Raw genomic sequence first — 17,182 nt, forward strand, 5'->3', positions numbered from 1 at the left:
CTGTGAACTAACCTCACCTCACACCATTCTTCCATATTGATTGTATTCTTAGTCCACCTCCATCCACTCCCATGTATCTCATCCTCATGCGTACTTCGTTCTCCCGTGCGTCTCACACTACCTCCTCACCCTCCATCCTAGTAACGTGCACTCGCATGTCCTCTCTCTCCCTCCCCCCAACCCCAATCCTGGGCCCACTTCAAGTCCCTGGCCGCAATGGTTTGTCTTGTGTAATGCTTCCGGTCAGTGTTCTTGCGAACCCTGCTTTTAAATCTTCCTCCTCCCTGATGAAAACCAGCTCAGTAAGGCAGGCGGCTGCTTGGATGGTTGAAAAATTTACTCTGTGAGGGCAGAACGCGGACATAGACAAGCGGGATCCCCGTAGGACACTAAATGCCCATTCTAGGGCTGGGAACATCGAGCCCTCTAGGGGAGTGCCCTTCTTTGAAGTGAATCCCATCTCCATTGGAAAGTCAACCCCTTACACGCAAAAGTCCCACCCCTATGTAATTAGCATTTGTTCAAGGACCCTTTACCGTTTTGAAAAGAGGTTTGCCCATCCCAATTTAGAGAGCCCCCACCCTTTTGATGATTGCCCTGTCCTCAGAGACGTTTGCTTTGTTAAAATTCTTAAGAGAGAAGCCTTCCTCGTTTGCATTAGTTCTGACTATTTGGCATGAGTTGTGTCTACTTCAATGTAGCTTGGCGCTTTACAAGCTTAATAATTCCATACAGTCGCAGAGGTTTCCTTTGAATCCGTATTTTCTTTCAGAATGCCTTCCCTCCAGTGATTTAGCATCAGTCAGAAACGTTGTATACCCAAGACCAAATCAAGTCATTTCTGTCATCTTGAGGACTGCCTGCAACAGGAACATCGAATTGAAACCACAGTTACGAATTTGTCCAGTCTCTGAAGCAATGTAAAAGGAATATGTTTGGGGAAACCTCTGCCTCCTCCCCCTCTCCAGCCAGCTTGGTGCCGCCAGCACCTCCCCTCTCTCTCCCCGCACACAGCCTTGCTCGCATTTCTCCTCCCCCTCCCCAGCCGCCAGCACCTCACCTCTCTCTCCCTGCAGTTTCACGGCTGCCAGGCAGTGTCTCCCTTTATTTTTTCAGCCTCTGTTTTGCCGCCCGACTTGTTTCTGTTTGTTTTCTTCCTGTTGTGCAGGATGTGGCCCCTCTCTCAGCCGTTTAGCTTCTGCCTTTGCCAGTGCTTGTTGAATTGTGTCGTAAGCACAGTCCATTGCAACCGCGGAGCCCAGCCATTTGAGGTGTTATTTTTTTTCATACAGGTATACAGCCAAAGGGACCTAGATGTTGCTTCACACAGTACCAAGGCCATTTCACCCCCTCACCCACTCATCCTCACACACCCTCACTCATCCTTACACCCTCATCCCCCTCACAACCCTCTCACCCACACTCACCCTCACACACCCTTACCCTCACCCCCTGACTCTCACACACCCTCAGTCACCCTCACACTCACACTTCCTCACCATCACACACCCTCACATCCTCTCACCCTCACAAACCCTCACCCTCACCCACCCTCACCCACCCTCACACCCTCTCCCACCCTCACACCCTCACCCACCCTCACACCCCCTCACCCTCACACACTCACTCATCCTCAACCCCTCATCCTCACACACGCTCACCCACCCTCACCCCCTCACCCCCCTCACAACGCTCTCACCCTCACTCAGCCTCACACCCTCACCCTCACACACCCTCACCCTCACACCCCCTCACTCACCCTCACCCTCACACACTCACACACCCACTCACCCTCACCCTCACACCCCCTCACCCTCACACCCCTCACCCTCACACCACTCAGTGCTACAACACATATTGTGTTACAATAGGTGTCACATGTGCGAAAGATAAAACTATTTGCATTGTAAATAACAAAGCTATTAATTTCGCTATTTTCAAAACAAGCACATAAATAAAAAATGTGTCCTTTACAATACCAATAGCTCAAACTTTCCTAATGCGAGACCTATTGCATTGCTGTGCTTCTCTCCCCTGCTGCACTCTCCTGCTCTCTAGAGATGTGGCCTAACGACCAGAGCTGCCATCTAAGTCACGTAAATACAAAACTTGTTGCATTCCAAATGCTATAGGTGTCACATTTGCGAAAGTTATAACTATTGGCATTGTAAATAACAAAGCTATTAATTTAGCTATTTTAAAAACCAACAAATAAATAAAATATTTGTCATTTACAAGACCAATAGCTCCAACTTCTCTAATGCGAGACCTATTGCATTTCCAATGCTTGTTTTGTTGGGAAATGTAGGATTCCCCCCCCCCCCTCCCCCTCCCCCCCCGAATCTTACTACTCTACGCCCCTGGTCGAGTACTTTCATGTGTCTGGCTCTGTTTTCATTGCTATACGTTCTCATGTGTGTCTTGTAAAGTATTACGTTTCTTTTCATTTCCTGTTTAAAGAAAGAAGGTGTGTCTTGTCCTGTTGTTTGTGTGTTAAGTCGGGCACGCTGTCTTGTTCCTCCGCGCGTCTCATTGATAGATGCACTGAAAGATCAAGTGACTACATGCAGACTTTGGATAGCAAAAAGGACCATATCGTTATTGCATTGCAGTCTTTCTTTCTCGGTTTCAATCTGTTGAGACTGTTTCATTCTGTATAGAAAATTGCTCTTTTTTTTAAAGGCCCGACAGGGATGCAAGTTTCTCTAGAGAGAACAGAGGTAACAATATTTTCTGCCTGCAGGCTTTCGCCTTAAAATGGTGGTTGTCTAAATCCTGCTTGTAATTATAATCAGGATAATCTCGGCTTGCAGAGTCCTCCCTCCTCTGCCTGGCCTATAATGAATGTGCTAATTACACGCGGTGCCACATGGTTCCGTCCTGATTGCGCAGTCACCGCCATTCAAAAGCTGACGATGAGAGGCTCGCGCTCAAGCCCGTGTTGACAAGATTAACCGTTTCACTGACTGAGTGAGTGGTGCTCCATAGAAGAGTCTTCCGCTTTTAAGTAAATTACTATGGGTATCGCCAAAGGTGCACAAAGTTAGAAAGAAACAATGCAGGAATGGCTGTGAACATTTTAACCCCCACCTGCTGAGGTTTTTCCAACCCCAGTTTTGTGCCTTTTTTTTTTATGTTTGGGGGCCCTTCCTTCTTAGGCCTCCATACATTCTTTTCCACAAAATGTATCCAGGTCAAATGTGTATAGATGTATTCATATATCTTGGGCATTCTGACGAGTCCCAAGGTGTGTGGATTGGACTGGAAAAGGTTTGCTGTGCTAAGATCACCATCTTCTCAGATACCATGTGAGACATTGCAAGTTCTCGTATGGTTTCTGGGCTGGTCCATTTCTGCGCTTAGGCAGGCCACATAAGTGGGAAGAAGTGTGGGAATATTGGATGGTAGGAATTTTGCTATATCCCCATAGCGTCTGAAACGTTTCCTCACAGAAATGTTATGCTATGTAGATTTGAAGAGTGCACTATCACTATGAAGTGCATCATGGCGGTGAGCAGTTGTGAGTCTAACCAAGCCCATGGCCTAGTGGGACTACTAATAAGCCAAGTCTTTAACTTCTTGCAGAATTCAAGAAGTGAGGGAGAGGCTCTTATATGTAGCCCTAGGTCATTCCATGCTTTAGGAGCAATGTAGGAGAAGGCCGACCACAATATCTAGTTTCGCTCGAGATGTTTTGCCCGTCCTTGCCCTGGCTGTCGGAGCCGTGTATAGTAGTCGCAGCCATTTCATAAACCCTGCAGGTATCCCAAAGTGTGGTAATGCCCTGAGCATATATTCCCAGTGGAGCGAATCGAATGCCTGCTTGAGGTCTAGGGAGAGACATCCTGCGTGAGGGAATTGCTTCGGCGCTTCTGACATCAAATGATGTAGTTTCCTAATATTCAGAGAAGTGCTGCATGCTGGCAGGAACTCTGTCTGGTCCACGTGTATCAAGTGCGAGAGGAATGGTTGTAGCCTATTGGCCAGCACTTTGCTTAGTATTTGATACTCAGTGGGAAGCAGTGATAGCGGGCGATAGTTGGCCATGTCTGTATGGTCTCTACCGGGCTTAGGCAGTGATATGACCAGTGCCTGTGCTCTAGTGAGAGGCAGTGTGCCCGTATCCCAAATTGTCTTATATAAGTCGATTAATTTGGGCACCAGTGTTTCCGCATAAGTGGCATAAAATTCGATGGGGAGGCTGTCTATACCAGGGGTCTTATTACGAGGAAGTCCCTTCATAGCTGTCCTGATTTCTTGTAGGGTGATGGGCCCTGTTAGGTCTTTTTGAGCTGGAGGCGGCAGTGTGGGAAAGGTCAGTGTGGATAGGAAAGCATCAGTTTGTTCAGTGGGTACCCTCTCAGGTGCACTGTATAGAGAGGCATAGTATGCCTTGAAGGCCTCATTGATCTCTCCCTGCGCGCAAACTCTCGTGCCATCTTCCTTCCTGATTTCATTAATTATGGTTGTGGGAGGAGCATCTCGAAGCAATCTAGCTAGCAAAGTGCCTGCTTTATCTGCTTCTACATGTGTCCTGCGAGTCTAGGCCTGGTAATTGAAAATTCTAAGGGATTCCAGCAGTTTGGCGTGTTTAATCCTCATTTCCTGGAGCTCTCCTAAGTGTGTGTCATCAGTCGCCGCCAGCTGTTCTAACCTACCCATTTGCGCTTCAGTGTCTACCAACGATCTGTTGAGCTCCTGCCACGCACCGACCGTTGCACTGATTGCCCTGCCTTGCAATACCGCCTTAAATGCGTCCCACTCTATTAATCTACTTGTTGCTGTGTTGCTATTTTCCGTAAAATATCGGTCTATTGTGTGCAGGATATCTGTACAAAACACTGAGTCTTCCAATAGTTGCGGCCAGAGGCGCCACGTGGGAACCGGTGAGGGGATCCTACCTCACGTAATATTAATCTCCTGTGGATTATGTTTCGGAGAATGTCTTGGGTAAGTATGTAGAGTGGAGTACCTGTACTGCGATGTCATCAGAGCATAGAATCCTATCTATTCTAGTATGTAAGGCGTGTACTGCCGAATAAAATGAACATTCCCGGTGGGTTTGGTGTCGCATCCTCCATACATCACAGAGTCTCCACCCCGTCATCCAGCGGTCCAGCGCCTCAGCTTGTTTAAATACCCCCGCACCACGTATTGGCGGGTGCGATCTATCTAAAGATACATCTAACACCACGTTATAGTCCCCTCCCAGTATCCATGGGCATGTATCCCACCCTGCAAGTGCTCCACTAAGCAAATCCCAGTACTTGTCTTGATCCAAATTAGGGGCGTATACTGAGCCCAATACCACTAGCTTTCCGTCCAGCGACCCCCTCACAAAAACATATCTGCCTTCTTTGTCGTTTTTTTGATCATGTGCTACAAAGAGCACTCCATGTCGTACCCATATCGTGGATCCCCTGGCATAACCTGAGTAAGAGGTGGAAAAAAACTTGTCCCCTCCATTTCTTTCTAAGTTTTACTACTTCACTGTCCACCATATGTGATTCCTGCAGGCATGCTATCTGTACCTTGTGGCGTAGCAAGTATGCGTGTATTCTATGACTTTTTTGGGTGGTGCCCATACCCCATATATTCCTGGTAATTATGGTATAGTTGCCCAACCCATGCATTGCGATGATCTGGACATCCTGTGAGGTGTAAACATGTTGCATGAAAGATCAACTATAGTGGCAGCTACTTTCCGAAAGTGACCAAACCCCCCCCCCCCCCCCCAACATACCCAAATACACGGTCTGGGACCGGAACCATACCAGACCACAACATAATAATGCAACAAGCAAATTAAAACTTGCAAACCAAGGGCCTTCGCCATATGGGGGGGGCCGCCTGCACCTCGCATGCTTTTGTGTAGTACCATTACTTAGCATTCTAGAGCTACAACGGTACCCGGGCCCACCCATATCTATCAGCAATTAACAATGTACAGCAAGGATATAGTATCAACAGTGCACACCAGTTACACGTTGGAAACAAAGGCACAATATATACTTGCGTGGGTGCATCAACCAAATAAGTCCGTAATTAGTTGCGGTGTAGCCGAGGGGAACAGGGCCACACTGCCCTCAGAGTCCGATCCGTGTGACGTCTCTCATTCTGTAGAGGATTTCGTTTCAATACCATTACGTGGTGCATTGGTGAAAGTTGCTGTTGCTATGATCGCTTGTTGTTTAGATTGTTGCAGCCGCTGTGTTGTGATACGTTTAGTCATGTAGGTTCTTCGGAAGCGACCACTCCTACGACTCAGGGGAGCAGTCTGCTGAGGTCCTCTCTCATAGTCTCTGTGATTGGAGGTGTCTGCGGCGCCAGTCAGTTCCATCACCTCAATCCAGTCCTCAACGTCATCAGGACTCTCGAAGAAGTAGGTTTTTTGTTCATGTAGGATCTTTAGGCGTGCCGGAAATAGCAGGGCGTACTTGACATTCAGATCCCGCAATCGACTCTTCACCGCCATAAAGGAGGAGCGTTGCCGTTGCACCGTCACCGTAAAGTCTGGATACAGGGAGACCCTCGTGTTCTCAAAGGTAATCGGAGCCATCTCTCCAGCATTCTGCAATAGTGTATCCCTGTCTCTGAAATTTAGGAATTTCACTATAAGAGGCCTCGGAGGGGCACCAGGCTTCGGCCTCCCAGTTGGTATTCGGTGTGCCCGTTCGATGCAATATTGCGAAGAGAGACCCTCTAACGTGACGTGGTCTCTAAACCACTGCTCCATGTAGCTAGTTGCGTCAGTCCCCTCACTTTTCTCTGGCAGGCCGGTCACCTGGACGTTATTGCGCCTCGCTCTCCCCTCCGCATCCTCCACTCGATCCATTAAAGCAGCTACTTGCGTTTGCGGGAGCTTCACCTCGGTGTCAGTCTGATTCTGTTGTGGGAGCACCTCCGCTAGTGTCGCTGCGTGTTCTTTCACTGTATCTGCTACTTTGGCAAGATCTGCCCTCAGCAGGTTCAGTCCCGTAGTCAGAGAACCTATCTGAGATTCGATGGCCTTCCTGGAGTCCCGCACTTCCTGTAGAATGAGGTCCAACTTATCCATCTATGCAGGCACCACCGTGGGGGGGACACAATCAGACCCCGGCGTACTATCCACACTGTCCATTGTGTCTTGTGATGGGTCTGGTCCAATCTGACCCTGCTGTTTAGCTTGTTTGCGCCCCATGACTCTTGTACAGTGCGGCAACCGGTCTTAACCAGCCGTTTACACATGGTCTTTGAGTAGTGGCACACTCTCAGTCGGGCTCCAGTCGCAGATATATGGGCAGCATCGTCGCCAGGTATAATCAGAGGCACAGCTATGGGTCGGGCAGGTATCGTGCCTGTGAGGCGGAAGAAGGGGGCTGCACAGCCTGTTTGAACCCCTCCCGTTGCTCGGGGCACCATAGTGTGTTGTAGTTCTCCTGCTGTGTATGCGAGTGGGGGATGGAGGAGGGGAGATCACCAAGTATCCACACAGCGGGGGGGGCCTCTTTCACTCGACTCTCAGGTGTGCCTTCCTGTGTGTCTGGGCAATATTTAAGTGAGTGTTGGTAGGCCTGACAAAGCTCACCCCCAGGCAGGTCCACACCTCTCGGCCCTGGTCTTTATTCTGCACATAATAAGGGCACCGACATACTTGTGAGGTTAGGGCCATCAACTGCCGCGGCTTGCATAGGTCACCTCCAGCTCCAGCCATTTCATAAACCCCGAAGGTATCCCAAAGTGTGGTAATGCCCTGAGCATATATTCCCAGTGGAGCGAATCGAATGCCTGCTTGAGGTCTAGGGAGAGACATCCCACGCGAGGGAATTGCTTTGACGCTTCTGACATCAGATGATGTCGTTTCCTAATATTCAGGGAGGTGCTACGTGCTGGCAGGAACCCTGTCTGGTCCACGTGTATCAAGTGCGAGAGGAATGGTTGTAGCCTGTTGGCCAGCACCTTGCTCAGTATTTTATACTCAGTGGGTAGCAATGATAGCGGGCGATAGTTGGCCATGTCCATGTGGTCTCTACCTGGCTTAGGCAGTGATATGACCAGTGCCTTTGCGGTAGTGAGAGGCAGTGTGTCCGTATCCCAAATTGTCGTATATAAGTCGATTAATTTGGGCACCAGTGTTTCCGCATAAGTGGCATAAAATTCGATGGGGAGGCTGTCCATACCAGGGGTCTTATTACGAGGAAGTCCCTTCATAGCAGTCCTGATTTCTTGTAGGTTGATGGGCCCTGTTAGGTCTTTTTGAGCTGGAGGCGGCAGAGTGGGAAAGGTCAGTGTGGATAGGAAAGCATCCGTTTGTTCAGTGGGTACCCTCTCAGGTGCACTGTATAGAGAGGCATAGTATGCCTTGAAGGCCTCATTGATCTCTCCCTGCGCGCAAACTCTCGTGCCATCTTCCTTCCTGATTTCATTAATTATGGTTGTGGGAGGAGCATCTCGAAGCAATCTAGCTAGCAAAGTGCCTGCTTTATCTGCTTCTACATGTGTCCTGCGAGTGTAGGCCTGGTAATCGAAAATTCTAAGGGATTCCAACAGTTTGGCGTGTTTAATCCTCATTTCCTGGAGCTCTCCTAAGTGTGTGTCATCAGTCGCCGCCAGCTGTTCTAACCTACCCATTTGCGCTTCAGTGTCTACCAACGATCTGTTGAGCTCCTGCCATGCACCGACCGTTGCACTAATTGCCCTGCCTTGCAATACCGCCTTAAATGCGTCCCACTCTATTAATCTGCTTGTTGCTGTGTTGCCATTTTCCGTAAAATATCGGTCTATTGTGTGCAGGATATCTGTACAAAACACTGAGTCTTCCAATAGTTGCAGCCAGAGGCGCCACGTGGGAACCGGTGAGGGGATCCTACCTCACGTAATATTAATCTCCTGTGGATTATGGTTGGAGAATGTCTTGGGTAAGTATGTAGAGTGGAGTACCTGTACTGCGATGTCATCAGAGCATAGAATCCTATCTATTCTAGTATGTAAGGCGTGTACTGCCGAATAAAATGAATATTCCCGGTGGGTTTGGTGTCGCATCCTCCATACATCACAGAGTCTCCACCCCGTCATCCAGCGGTCCAGCGCCTCAGCTTGTTTAAATACCCCCGCACCACGTATTGGCGGGTGCGATCTATCTAAAGATACATCTAACACCACGTTATAGTCCCCTCCCAGTATCCATGGGCATGTATCCCACCCTGCAAGTGCTCCACTAAGCAAATCCCAGTACTTGTCTTGATCCAAATTAGGGGCGTATACTGAGCCCAATACCACTAGCTTTCCGTCCAGCGACCCCCTCACAAAAACATATCTGCCTTCTTTGTCGTTTTTTTGATCATGTGCTACAAAAGGCACTCCATGTCGTACCCATATCGTGGATCCCCTGGCATAACCTGAGTAAGAGGTGGAAAAAAACTTGTCCCCTCCATTTCTTTCTAAGTTTTACTACTTCACTGTCCACCATATGTGATTCCTGCAGGCATGCTATCTGTACCTTGCGGCGTAGCAAGTATGCGTGTATTCTATGACTTTTTTGGGTGGTGCCCATACCCCGTATATTCCAGGTAATTATGGTATAGTTGCCCAACCCATGCATTGCGATAATCTGGACATCCTGTGAGGTGTAAACATGCTGCATGAAAGATCAACTATAGTGGCAGCTACTTTCCGAAAGTGACCAACCCCCCCCCCCCCCCCCCCCCCCCCCCCCAACATACCCAAATACACGGTCTGGGACCGGAACCATACCAGACCACAACATAATATTGCAACAAGCAAATTAAAACTTGCAAACCAAGGGCCTTCGCCATATGGGGGGGGGGCGCCTGCACCTCGCATGCTTTTGTGAAGTACAATTACTTAGCATTCTAGAGCTACAACGGTACCCGGGCCCACCCATATCTATCAGCAATTACCAATGTACAGCAAGGATATAGTATCAACAGTGCACACCAGTTACACGTTGGAAACAAAGGCACAATATATACTCGCGTGGGTGCATCAACCAAATAAGTCCGTAATTAGTTGCGGTGTAGCCGAGGGGAACAGGGCCACACTGCCCTCAGAGTCCGATCCGTGTGACGTCTCTCATTCTGTAGAGGATTTCGTTTCAATACCATTACGTGGTGCATTGGTGAAAGTTGCTGTCGCTATGATCGCTTGTTGTTTAGATTGTTGCAGCCGCTGTGTTGTGATACGTTTAGTCATGTAGGTTCTTCGGAAGCGACCACTCCTACGACTCAGGGGAGCAGTCTGCTGAGGTCCTCTCTCAGAGTCTCTGTGATTGGAGGTGTCTGCGGCGCCAGTCAGTTCCATCACCTCAATCCAGTCCTCAACGTCATCAGGACTCTCGAAGAAGTAGGTTTTTTGTTCATGTAGGATCTTTAGGCGTGCCGGAAATAGCAGGGCGTACTTGACATTCAGATCCCGCAATCGACTCTTCACCGCCATAAAGGAGGAGCGTTGCCGTTGCACCGTCACCGTAAAGTCTGGATACAGGGAGACCCTCGTGTTCTCAAAGGTAATCGGAGCCATCTCTCCAGCATTCTGCAATAGTGTATCCCTGTCTCTGAAATTTAGGAATTTGACTATAAGAGGCCTCGGAGGGGCACCAGGCTTCGGCCTCCCAGTTGGTATTCGGTGTGCCTGTTCGATGCAATATTGCGAAGAGAGACCCTCTAACGTGACGTGGTCTCTAAACCACTGCTCCATGTAGCTAGTTGCGTCAGTCCCCTCACTTTTCTCTGGCAGGCCGGTCACCTGGACGTTATTGCGCCTCGCTCTCCCCTCCGCATCCTCCACTCGATCCATTAAAGCAGCTACTTGCGTTTGCAGGAGCTTCACCTTGGTGTCAGTCTGATTCTGTTGTGGGAGCACCTCCGCTAGTGTCGCTGCGTGTTCTTTCACTGTATCTGCTACTTTGGCAAGATCTGCCCTCAGCAGGTTCAGTCCCGTAGTCAGAGAACCTATCTGAGATTCGATGGCCTTCCTGGAGTCCCGCACTTCCTGTAGAATGAGGTCCAACGTATCCATCTATGCAGGCACCACCGTGGGGGGGACACAATCAGACCCCGGCGTACTATCCACACTGTCCATTGTGTCTTGTGATGGGTCCGGGCCAATCTGACCCTGCTGTTTAGCTTGTTTGCGCCCCATGACTCTTGTACAGTGCGGCAACCGGTCTTAACCAGCCGTTTACACATGGTCTTTGAGTAGTGGCACACTCTCAGTCGGGCTCCAGTCGCAGATATATGGGCAGCATCGTCGCCAGGTATAATCAGAGGCACAGCTATGGGTCGGGCAGGTATCGTGCCTGTGAGGCGGAAGAAGGGGGCTGCACAGCCTGTTTGAACCCCTCCCGTTACTCGGGGCACCATAGTGTGTTGTAGTTCTCCTGCTGTGTATGCGAGTGGGGGATGGAGGAGGGGAGATCACCAAGTATCCACACAGCGGGGAGGGGGCCTCTTTCACTCGACTCTCAGGTGTGCCTTCCTGTGTGTCTGGGCAATATTTAAGTGAGTGTTGGTAGGCCTGACAAAGCTCACCCCCAGGCAGGTCCACACCTCTCGGCCCTGGTCTTTATTCTGCACATAATAAGGGCACCGACATACTTGTGAGGTTAGGGCCATCAACTGCCGGGGCTTGCATAGGTCACCTCCAGCTCCAGCCATTTCATAAACCCCGAAGGTATCCCAAAGTGTGGTAATGCCCTGAGCATATATTCCCAGTGGAGCGAATCGAATGCCTGCTTGAGGTCTAGGGAGAGACATCCCGTGTGAGGGAATTGTTTTGACGCTTCTGACATCAGATGATGTCGTTTCCTAATATTCAGGGAGGTGCTACGTGCTGGCAGGAACCCTGTCTGGTCCACGTGTATCAAGTGCGAGAGGAATGGTTGTAGCCTGTTGGCCAGCACCTTGCTCAGTATTTTATACTCAGTGGGTAGCAATGATAGCGGGCGATAGTTGGCCATGTCCATGTGGTCTCTACCTGGCTTAGGCAGTGATATGACCAGTGCCTTTGCGGTAGTGAGAGGCAGTGTGTCCGTATCCCAAATTGTCTTATATAAGTCGATTAATTTGGGCACCAGTGTTTCCGCATAAGTGGCATAAAATTCGATGGGGAGGCTGTCCATACCAGGGGTCTTATTACGAGGAAGTCCCTTCATAGCAGTCCTGATTTCTTGTAGGGTGATGGGCCCTGTTAGGTCTTTTTGAGCTGGAGGCGGCAGCGTGGGAAAGGTCAGTGTGGATAGGAAAGCATCCGTTTGTTCAGTGGGTACCCTCTCAGGTGCACTGTATAGAGAGGCATAGTATGCTTGAAGGCCTCATTGATCTCTCCCTGCGCGCAAACTCTCGTGCCATCTTCCTTCCTGATTTCATTAATTATGGTTGTAGGAGGAGCATCTCGAAGCAATCTAGCTAGCAAAGTGCCTGCTTTATCTGCTTCTACATGTGTCCTGCGAGTGTAGGCCTGGTAATCGAAAATTCTAAGGGATTCCAACAGTTTGGCGTGTTTAATCCTCATTTCCTGGAGCTCTCCTAAGTGTGTGTCATCAGTCGCCGCCAGCTGTTCTAACCTACCCATTTGCGCTTCAGTGTCTACCAACGATCTGTTGAGCTCCTGCCATGCACCGACCGTTGCACTAATTGCCCTGCCTTGCAATACCGCCTTAAATGTGTCCCACTCTATTAATCTACTTGTTGCTGTGTTGCTATTTTCCGTAAAATATCGGTCTATTGTGTGCAGGATATCTGTACAAAACACTGAGTCTTCCAATAGTTGCAGCCAGAGGCGCCACGTGGGAACCGGTGAGGGGATCCTACCTCACGTAATATTAATCTCCTGTGGATTATGGTTGGAGAATGTCTTGGGTAAGTATGTAGAGTGGAGTACCTGTACTGCGATGTCATCAGAGCATAGAATCCTATCTATTCTAGTATGTAAGGCGTGTACTGCCGAATAAAATGAATATTCCCGGTGGGTTTGGTGTCGCATCCTCCATACATCACAGAGTCTCCACCCCGTCATCCAGCTGTCCAGCGCCTCAGCTTGTTTAAATACCCCCGCACCACGTATTGGCGGGTGCGATCTATCTAAAGATACATCTAACACCACGTTATAGTCCCCTCCCAGTATCCATGGGCATGTATCCCACCCTGCAAGTGCTCCACTAAGCAAATCCCAGTACTTGTCTTGATCCAAATTAGGGGCGTATACTGAGCCCAATACACTAGCTTTCTGTCCAGCGACCCCCTCACAAAAACATATCTGCCTTCTTTGTCATTTTTTTGATCATGTGCTACAAAGGGCACTCCATGTCGTACCCATATCGTGGATCCCCTGGCATAACCTGAGTAAGAGGTGGAAAAAAACTTGTCCCCTCCATTTCTTTCTAAGTTTTACTACTTCACTGTCCACCATATGTGATTCCTGCAGGCATGCTATCTGTACCTTGCGGCGTAGCAAGTATGCGTGTATTCTATGACTTTTTTGGGTGGTGCCCATACCCCGTATATTCCAGGTAATTATGGTATAGTTGCCCAACCCATGCATTGCGATAATCTGGACATCCTGTGAGGTGTAAACATGTTGCATGAAAGATCAACTATAGTGGCAGCTACTTTCCGAAAGGGACCAACCCCCCCCGAACCCCCCCCCCCAACATACCCAAATACACGGTCTGGGACCGGAACCATACCAGACCACAACATAATATTGCAACAAGCAAATTAAAACTTGCAAACCAAGGGCCTTCGCCATATTGGGGGGGGAGGGGGGGGGGGGGCCTGCACCTCGCATGCTTTTGTGTAGTACCATTACTTAGCATTCTAGAGCTACAACGGTACCCGGGCCCACCCATATCTATCAGCAATTACCAATGTACAGCAAGGATATAGTATCAACAGTGCACACCAGTTACATGTTGGAAACAAAGGCACAATATATACTTGCGTGGGTGCATCAACCAAATAAGTCCGTAATTAGTTGCGGTGTAGCCGAGGGGAACAGGGCCACACTGCCCTCAGAGTCCGATCCGTGTGACGTCTCTCATTCTGTAGAGGATTTCGTTTCAATACCATTACGTGGTGCATTGGTGAAAGTTGCTGTCGCTATGATCGCTTGTTGTTTAGATTGTTGCAGCCGCTGTGTTGTGATACGTTTAGTCATGTAGGTTCTTCGGAAGCGACCACTCCTACGACTCAGGGGAGCAGTCTGCTGAGGTCCTCTCTCAGAGTCTCTGTGATTGGAGGTGTCTGCGGCGCCAGTCAGTTCCATCACCTCAATCCAGTCCTCAACGTCATCAGGACTCTCGAAGAAGTAGGTTTTTTGTTCATGTAGGATCTTTAGGCGTGCCGGAAATAGCAGGGCGTACTTGACATTCAGATCCCGCAATCGACTCTTCACCGCCATAAAGGAGGAGCGTTGCCGTTGCACCGTCACCGTAAAGTCTGGATACAGGGAGACCCTCGTGTTCTCAAAGGTAATCGGAGCCATCTCTCTAGCATTCTGCAATAGTGTATCCCTGTCTCTGAAATTTAGGAATTTCACTATAAGAGGCCTCGGAGGGGCACCAGGCTTCGGCCTCCCAGTTGGTATTCGGTGTGCCCGTTTGATGCAATATTGCGAAGAGAGACCCTCTAACGTGACGTGGTCTCTAAACCACTGCTCCATGTAGCTAGTTGCGTCAGTCCCCTCACTTTTCTCAGGCAGGCCGTTCACCTGGACGTTATTGCGCCTCGCTCTCCCTTCCGCATCCTCCACTCGATCCATTAAAGCAGCTACTTGCGTTTGCAGGAGCTTCACCTCGGTGTCAGTCTGTTTCTGTTGTGGGAGCACCTCCGCTAGTGTCGCTGCGTGTTCTTTCACTGTATCTGCTACTTTGGCAAGATCTGCCCTCAGCAGGTTCAGTCCCGTAGTCAGAGAACCTATCTGAGATTCGATGGCCTTCCTGGAGTCCCACACTTCCTGTAGAATGAGGTCCAACTTATCCATCTATGCAGGCACCACCGTGGGGGGGACACAATCAGACCCCGGCGTACTATCCACACTGTCCATTGTGTCTTGTGATGGGTCTGGGCCAATCTGACCCTGCTGTTTAGCTTGTTTGCGCCCCATGACTCTTGTACAGTGCGGCAACCGGTCTTAACCAGCCGTTTACACATGGTCTTTGAGTAGTGGCACACTCTCAGTCGGGCTCCAGTCGCAGATATATGGGCAGCATCGTCGCCAGGTATAATCAGAGGCACAGCTATGGGTCGGGCAGGTATCGTGCCTGTGAGGCGGAAGAAGGGGGCTGCACAGCCTGTTTGAACCCCTCCCGTTGCGCGGGGCACCATAGTGTGTTGTAGTTCTCCTGCTGTGTATGAGAGTGGGGGATGGAGGAGGGGAGATCACCAAGTATCCACACAGCGGGGGGGGGGCCCTCTTTCACTCGACTCTCAGGTGTGCCTTCCTGTGTGTCTGGGCAATATTTAAGTGAGTGTTGGTAGGCCTGACAAAGCTCACCCCCAGGCAGGTCCACACCTCTCGGCCCTGGTCTTTATTCTGCACATCATAAGGTCACTGACATACTTGTGAGGTTAGGGCCATCAACTGCCGGGGCTTGCATAGGTCACCTCCAGCTCCAGCCGCATCACAGCTCCGCCCCCTCCATTGTGGGCCGCACAGCCCCGGGCTCGCGTAGGAGCGTCGCCCGTGTTCAGCGATCCCAGTATTCTCCGCACTACGATGCGCTCCGCTCCGCAGCTCCCGTCACCCCCACCGGTGTCCGCCGCTATCGTTCTGCGCTACAGTTAGCAGCGGACGCGCTCCATGTTCATTCTGTGTTGGTTAGGGCAGCCTCTCCCAGCCGATAGGCCCACGCGGTCGATTTTCCAGCCGGACGGCTGATAGCATTCACGGCGGGGAGCCCCTCAATCCGCGGATCGGTGCTTTTCACAGGTTGTACCGAGCGTTCGTGGGCCCCTCGGCCACCGAAGACTACGTTCTGGGGCACCCCCACAGCATGGCAATTGGGTAAGGTCAGGATTTTACGGGCCCGGGTCCGGAGCTCCCTGAACACACGACCGCCACGGTCAGCGGCTGGCCACGCCCCCCGAATTGTTCCAGTTCTTGTCAGTGATTCTGTACCAGTTTCATCAGGCTTGTCTAGTGGTGGTGCATGTGTGTTTGACCAAGATGGGGATGCTGAACTTGATGAGAGGATGGTCCGTTCAGGAGATGAGTCCAGGGGGCTCCTAGACTCTGATGTTGTAGAAGTTGGTGAAAGTAGAGTCCAGGAGGTATCTGGCAATGTGTGTAGGTCCTTTTACTTGTTGGGTGAGGCCAAGGTTTTCAAGGTGTTCATTGGGTGCTTTTGAGTTGGGATTGGCGTGGTCTTTCAGGTGGAAGAAAAAATGTAAAGTCTGAGCACTCCCTATTCTCCTATGATAAACAATTATAACAAAATGTACTCAAGGATGCGTGCTGCCTGGTTAAAGGTTGCCAGCCACAGTTTAGGGAAAATGGTCTGGTGGAATACCACCAGTATGCCAGTGCGCCTGGCATACTGGTGGTATTCCACCAGGCCATTTTCCCTTTCAGGTGGAAGTTCATATCTCTGGATAGGTAGTAATTGCTAGTGTCGAAGGCGAGGGGTACAATGAAGTCCATGATGGAGTCAGTGAAGTTAATGCTTGGTCCCAGTGGTCTGCAGATAAGGGTGCCTCTTAGGATGAAGTTGGCTGTGATGTGGAGCTTGAATGATAGGCGTTCCATGATAGAGGATGACATGTCCATGGAGGTGGTGCAGCTGATAGCGTTCTTGTGGAGGATGGCAATTCCGCCTCGGCCTTGAGAAGTCTGTCTTGCCTGACTATCTTGTTGCTGGGGTGGGGATATGGCTGTGGCAAAGTCAGTTGCTGATGCAGGATTCAGCCAGGTTTCTGTGAGAAAAAGCAGGTCCCATATCTCTGTAGCGAGTTTGTAAATAGAAATGGCCAGAGGAAAATTCATGATTCATTACATTTTGGGCTCTTTCCTGTCACAGGCACTATGCTCAGCCATATGAGTGGGGTACCATTTACATTGGGAGAAGTTTGGGAATGTTGGATGGTAGGGATTTTGTGGATCCCGGCTGCTTCGGAAAGTTTCCTTCAAAGAAACCTGAGGTAAATGTGTGATTTTAGCCAAAGTTTAACGCTTGTAGCCCGTTGTG

This window comes from Lissotriton vulgaris, chromosome 4_1, assembly GCF_964263255.1.
Source record: "Lissotriton vulgaris chromosome 4_1, aLisVul1.2, whole genome shotgun sequence".
NCBI classification, from domain to species: Eukaryota; Metazoa; Chordata; class Amphibia; order Caudata; family Salamandridae; genus Lissotriton; species Lissotriton vulgaris.